Source organism: Syngnathus floridae, chromosome 19 (genome assembly GCF_059516105.1).
Source record: "Syngnathus floridae isolate MCC-2025c chromosome 19, RoL_Sflo_1.0, whole genome shotgun sequence".
NCBI lineage: Eukaryota > Metazoa > Chordata > Actinopteri > Syngnathiformes > Syngnathidae > Syngnathus > Syngnathus floridae.
This window is the reverse complement of record NC_142431.1, coordinates 3,672,185-3,679,273: the sequence shown is the minus strand read 5'-3', so window position 1 is coordinate 3,679,273 and position 7,089 is coordinate 3,672,185.

Here is a 7,089-nt window from a genome sequence, read left to right as displayed (position 1 = left end):
AAATAAAAAAGGTTTCTTTTTATCCTTATCTATGTCTGGGTACATGGATAAACTGAGCTACCAAGTAAAGGCATCAGATGAGTCATATGAAACTCTATAGGGACACAAAGCTGATGTCTTATGTGGGATCTGAATGGCTCAAACTGAGATGTAAAGAAAGACTGGAAGGGAAGCAGCCTTATTATTTTGGCACATTTTAAAATCAGCGCCTCTGAAGTCTTTGCGTGAAAAGGTCTGTTTATGAATAATAAACACAATCAAGGCCCAATTAAACCATCCCACTTGGCCCACATTCAAACAAACCATGAGCCCAAGGTGACCTCGATTTGTTTTTAATCTGCTCTCCACTCATGTCAGACAACAGGTTTGGATTGGAACGAGAGAACTTTCCGTTGCCACCGACCACATCTAATGTGATTTAATTAGCTCCTCTGATGCCGTCTGGGGTCCACTGAAGAGAAACTATGCTAACAAGGCCTGTGGGTTTACTTATTAGTCAGAGGGAAGATTGGGAATTATAGCAGACTTTTCTATTCATAACATGAGTAAATTACAGCACTCAGACCATGTTTGGGTGGGTTAAGGATAAGATCACAGTTTTACCAGTCCTTGTTACTGTCAAAAAGTAAACTAGAAAATGCTGAACGTTACTATAAACCTATAAGCAATGACATGAACACAAATGGTGAGGCAACACATGTAAACAGATTTGACATTGTCATAAAAATACACAATTATATAGGTATTATTGTCTGCAAAAGAACGATTAATGTTATTAACGTACCGATGATCAATGGAGGGAGTTGAGACGTCTCAATGAAAAGAATATTTTAATGTTTGTGTTTCTGTCTGTCTTAAACTGCCCCGAGGTTGCCCAGGTGAGGAAGGAGCAGCACTATGGGCCTGTTTGTAAACTGAAGCGATATTTGCGAACTGATTTGTTGATCGAGGTTCCTATGAGGACCTATGAATTAATCAATTTCCTGTCCCATTTAGAGGAGCAGATGAAATAAATTGTTATGCAATAGCTTGATAACATTTGCATCTGTATGGGATGCAAATGAACCCAAGGAACTATAATAAATGTGAGAACCTCAGTCACAAGACACTTGATGTGATTTGATCTTAATATAAGTCGTGAAGTCCAAAGACTGACTTGAGAGGCTTGAGTGTAGTTGAAAGCCCGTTGGGTCCTATTGGGCTAGCCAAGAGTGCTTGTGCATTTGTATCAATGCAAGAAGTGGTTGTTATTTAATGAGACGTTTGACATAGTGTATAGCGACTGTATTGTTCTGACACAAGTGTGTGTGATTATGCAGAATAAATGTTTTTGTTCTAAAACATACCGTATTTTCCGGACTATAAGGCGCACCGGACTATAAGGTGCACCTTCAATGAATGGCCCATTTTAAAACTTTGTCCTTATATAAGGCGCACCGGACTACAAGGCGCATCATTAATGCATCATGTCAGATTTTTAATCTAAATCAAATCATTTTCCAATTTATCTTTTTAATTTCAATTTCACACGTAACAAATTACTTTATAATCACAAAATAATGATCCATAGTCTTTTTGATTCATGATTCATAGTCTTCAGCGGGCCACTTATGATTGATATCATGACACAATACTTCGGGCCAGTTTAAATTTAGGAATTTGGTCCATATATAAGGCGCACCGGACTATAAGGCGCACTGTCGGCTTTTGAGAAAATTTTAGGTCTTTAGGTGCGCCTCATAGTCCGGAAAATACGGTAATAAGATTTTACACATGGTTGAATTATCGCCAATTGAAAATCAACAATTATATGCATTCATTTTAGGTATAATGGACCAAACACAAACGTACTGTGAAGGGTTGTACAGCTGTAGTTTTTTCTTTCTGATTCCTCTCTGCAGTGATTTGGAATGGTGCAGGGTCACCTGATGGTATCGGAGAAAAGAGGAGAACATTAGTAGAGTTTTAGCTCTTGTGGGACCACCCTAGAAAACACACCAGAGAGAAGGCACATTGTGTTTTATGACATTTAGTCATACAGTCGTTGGGACGGTCTTAAAATGAGTCATAGTCTGACTCACTGCTGCTCTTACAGCCTAATCATAGAGAATTATGACTACCCAGAGGCAGATTCTGTTATCCTCTATAGAACTGTTATGCGCTCATCTGCCACAATAATAGATACACTAGCATGAGAGCCAATACAATTGCAAAATTATAGCTTACTGTTAGAGATTTGTTCACTCAAACAATATCTTGCAAGAACCACACGGAGACAAGTAAGTCCTTTTTGACACCTGCAGGTGGAGAGTTCACTCACTCCAGAATGAAGTCTGAACCCTTGTTCCTGCGAGGGGATATTTATTAAGAGAAACAGAGTGGGGGTTGAGAGTGGGCAAATGGCCGAAGCCCCTGGCTGATCAAAGCACAGCAGGGGGTCCTTCACGATGTTGTGTGAACAAAACACTTTGGTTGCTTCCTCTGCAGCTAGTCAATCAGTTTAAAAGATCTTAGCACTTTGTTCTACTACTTTTGTTAAGACAGGACAAGCGAGTTTAATTATTACAGGTTACATTCCAACATAATCATAGGATCAAACTAACCTGAAAACCCTAACATCTCCCTCCTGATTTATCATATGATTATGTCACCCCAAACAACAAAGACAAGCAAGAAAACATATATACGTGTAATGAAGAAGGCAGAATGGTAAAAATAAAAACAAGAAACAATGATAGCAACACCATCCAGTGAAGATGAGGCATTACCTCAATACCCCAAATCAAACTTAATGTGTAAGCGAAAAACCTGCTGGCCAGATGTTATTAGCAGGAAAATTCTTACACGGTCCCTTTGGCCTAGGCGACCAGAATGCTATCAATAATAAAAAAAATAAAAAGAAAAACACAGAAACAGTACATCATTGTATCCATCACTTGCGAAGCATTTTCGATGGTCAAATCATCAAGTTTCTGTAAAACATGCTCAACAGAACAGCATCTACGCAATCCATGTTTCATTATCGTCATCACATCCGTCATCTCTAAGAAGTTGTATATGAACCTGGGCTACAGTAGAGGACACAAACTTCGACACAGCAGACTTCAAACATGGGATAACGCAGGTCGTAAACAAGCACAACACCACCAGCACAACAAGAACAGGAGACAGCAATTTCAACAGCAGTTGCCACCAGTTGCCAGAGAATAGCCATGAAAAGAAATCAAACTGATATGGGATCTTGTCTTTAGACATGGCCTGCTGTAAGTTCTTCAGCGAATTCATGGCGTCGTTGATGTGGGTGTCATTTTCTCCTGGTATGTATGTGCAACAGGAAGTCCCAATGATGTGGCACACACCACCTTGTGCTGCCGTCAACAAGTCCAGAACCATCTTGTTTTGCAAGACCATCAGTCTAATAGCTTGAATCTCTCTGTTTTGTCCATCGTTGACTTGCAGTGAGAGATTCACAAAGGATTGAAAACGATAGTTCAGTGTCTCGATGAAGAGCGATAGTTTCCCAACCCCAATCTGAGGAAAGAGCGCAAGGACAACTTTGTCTCCGCCGGACCATACTTTATGGTCATCCGGAACGTTCGCACCCCAGACAGGGTCATGAGGGTCAAAGGTTGCAACTGCCCTGCGTCGACGTCCAGTAGAGTTATGTGCTCCTGTCAACAAATGGTGTCGTATCCTGTAGGTGTGGTCTGTCACCCACACTGGTGCACACACTCCTGTCCAGTTGGCGGGCAGCATCGGATAAACCTTGTGACCACAAAGCCACCAGCCATTCTGTATGAAGTATGTTCCGTTCGATGGTGTAGCCATGTTGGTTGGAGAGCCCTTACACCTTGAAAACGGCCCTCTCATCCTGGCACACAGCGGTGATGTCCATAGCTCCCATCCAGTTTCCTCCTGGAGAGCAGTCGTCGTCAATCCATTTGTGGGTCCTGCAACCTTGGATGCAACATGTGTAGTCAGCAAGACTTGGAATGGTCCCTCCCGTCGTGGCTTGCCCAGTTCCTTCTTTTGATGACTTTGATGTAGACCCAGTCTCCTGGATTGATGGTGTTGTCGACCTGTGAGGAGGAAAGATCAAGCGGCAGTAAATTTGTCTTTGACACAGTTTGAGCGTCCTGATCATATAATCTGCCAAGGACTGCTCTTTATCTGTTGCTTGCCTTCTTTTGATAGAATCTCCTATTGGTAACTGTATAGCAGACGTTTGAGCATATAATCCCATACTCTGCTCTCTCGCTTCTACTTTTTCCTGTCGGTGCAGTCGTATGTGGCCCCTATTGCAGTCATTGTCTTGTTAACTGTCGCCGTGTGACTCCTATGCATGATTGTGTGAATGTCAAAAATTGAACGTACCTAACTTTCTGACCATCCAACCTCCACTGTGGTACAAAAAACCTTACTATTGTATTGAGTAGGTACATTGAGCAACCTAGCTCCCTCCTGACTGCCAAATGTCCTGTTCTAAAATTTATATAACTCGACCTCTACGTCTTAAGCTTGATGAGCCAAAATATCAGATCTTGCTCTTGTTTCCTACCGTTTTAGCCTATTTGTTTTATCCAAATCCGTTCGATCTCTGATTATAATGCTTTTCTCTGTAGCCCTACGTATTTTTCAAATTTTTATTTATTTATTTATCAAATCTCCTCAGTTCTGTCAAACTCAGTGCACAATGAATCTCCCTTCCACTTTGAACCAAGCTTCACCAAATTTGGTAACGCCGTACCAAGGAGTGCGATTTGGTTGTCGGACACTCCAAGTCCATATCTTTTTGCCGCGTTTCACCCTCTCAAGTTGGTGTTCTTTTGTTGTTACTTCAGAGCGACCCCATCCATCACTCTTGAATGAGTTCATTGTTCAAATGAGTCAATTTTCATCATTGTGAGTTCCTCCGCTTTTCACTGTCTTTTCTCGTCCCCGAGGATGTTGTCTGTCCTCCGGAGTGTACTTGTCCCCCTCCAAGCACAACAGTAGTCTTTTCTTGTCCTTTGCCAAAGGTCAAAGGTGCTTCAGAGCCAGGCACCATTTTGTAGTTGTTCACGGCTGCAGGCGAAGTCTCGGATTGGGTTTCAGGGACCCTGACACTGAGAATGACAGGCTGGGACATCAAACTTGTAAGACTATCTCCAAATGTAGCTGCTTCCATCAATTTGCTGGTAACGTTTGTTTACCAAACTTCAAATTCTTCTAATAACAGCGGTCTCGTTTTTATATCGTAAATCCTGCAACTCATCCTATTTTTTGAGCTACATTTTATCTATTGTTCCAATTTAATCGGACAGTATGTTGTCTTCAGTATCATTATTGAAAATCAACTCATCGAGGTCTGCTGTCCACATCAAGCCCTGATCTGTATGTCTTGACCTCTCACATGTTATTGTCATGCTTGCTCAAAAATGTGACTTCGAGTATGGTGCTGTGAATTCTCAATCTCCCCAATGAAATTGGATCCCACCTCGTAGTTCTTATCGTTCTCATGTTCCTGTTAGCCTGCAATTTTCCAAATCAAAAATGTTTTCTTTTAACTGTCTTTCTTTTGAACCTCTAAATCTCTCGTGTTGCTAACCTATCTACACCAGAACAAAAAAAATTTACCACAGTATAACACCAAATGTATTCGAAAATTCATTGTCATAAAGTGTTGTATTCTTACTATCTTCCACTATCTGTCCTACTCACTCCCTCCTTTTGAGGCTTGGCAACGCCCATGCCTCACACCTTGACAAACTTTTTGGGAGAATGCGTTCTGTACTACATATGATTCCATCATCATTTAATTTGACTTTCTTTCCAAAACGCTTCTCAATTTCTCAGTTCACACATCTTCTACATGTGTTACTGGTTCTCCAGTTTTTTTCTCTAGTTAATTATCAATCCAAAAGCTACGTGTTTCTTTCTAACATTCAACCTGCTCAAAATCACTCTTTCATCAAAGTTGTTCTACTAATTTTCCATAGTAGTCGCCAACGACTTCAACCATTCATCCTTTCATTCAGGCAATCATTCATCAATGCTCATCATATGCATCTCACACAGTCTCCAAAAAGGAGTCATACTATCACATTGGTCCCTAATTCATCCAAGCTCACCACACAGCATTCATATATCATTTTCAACTCAGGTTTCCTGGTAGAACAATCCACCAGTCCAAAAAAAACTTAACTAAAACAAACAACTGGCAAATTAATCTGAATTTTTTCTTTGTGTTTAAATTTGAAGAACTCAATCTCTCAGATTTAGCTTGCATTTAGAATTTTGTATAATCAACCAATCAATTATTCCTATTAAATGTAGCATTGCAAAATCTTAAATTCACCATTTAGCTTCTTCCAATTCCTGAAAGCATGTTCTGTCGTTTTTTTTTTTTTTCTTTCATCGAATTTCTCATGTGGGCTTGACACTTAACATGCACTAGTGTGGATTAGTTTCTGCTCGCAAACAGATTTCTCTCTTTTCCTCTCATTTTTATCTGTCAAAATTGTTTCTGTTCTGCGGTGTAAATTGAATAGACAACAGTCTAGCAAATTTCTTTATATTAAAAGTTTAGCCAATCTTCATCAATTTGGGACTTTAACTTTAACACATACGCACACACATGCACAGCTCTCGCGTGCAGAAGGTAGGTTCCAGCAACAATGATTCGTCACAGGCTGGCCATTTCCTGTGGTCGATCATGAGCTGGTCCCTCCCATGCACACGAGGACAGCACATTCTAATTTTATTTATTTATCTTCTAGAAGCAAGTTGCATTTCTTTACCACTTGATTTGCATATTTTAACTTTAGTGTAACACAAATCGAGCTCTAGTCATTTGTAATTTGGGCATACAAACAGCATTGTCATACTTCTTGGATGGACAAGACTTCTAATAATCTAAAAGAATTCTAATAATCTGACAATGACATGTTTTGCTGTCATATGGGCATCTATTCTTTCTTTCTCTGTATGAGCATAAGCGGTCAAAGAGGAGGAAGCTTGTCATGCTAAAAATTTGGCTTTTCCTCTGCCCCTTCCTGCACCCTTTGATTGATATTGCTTTGCAGAACGACACTCTCGTGCAAAGTGTCC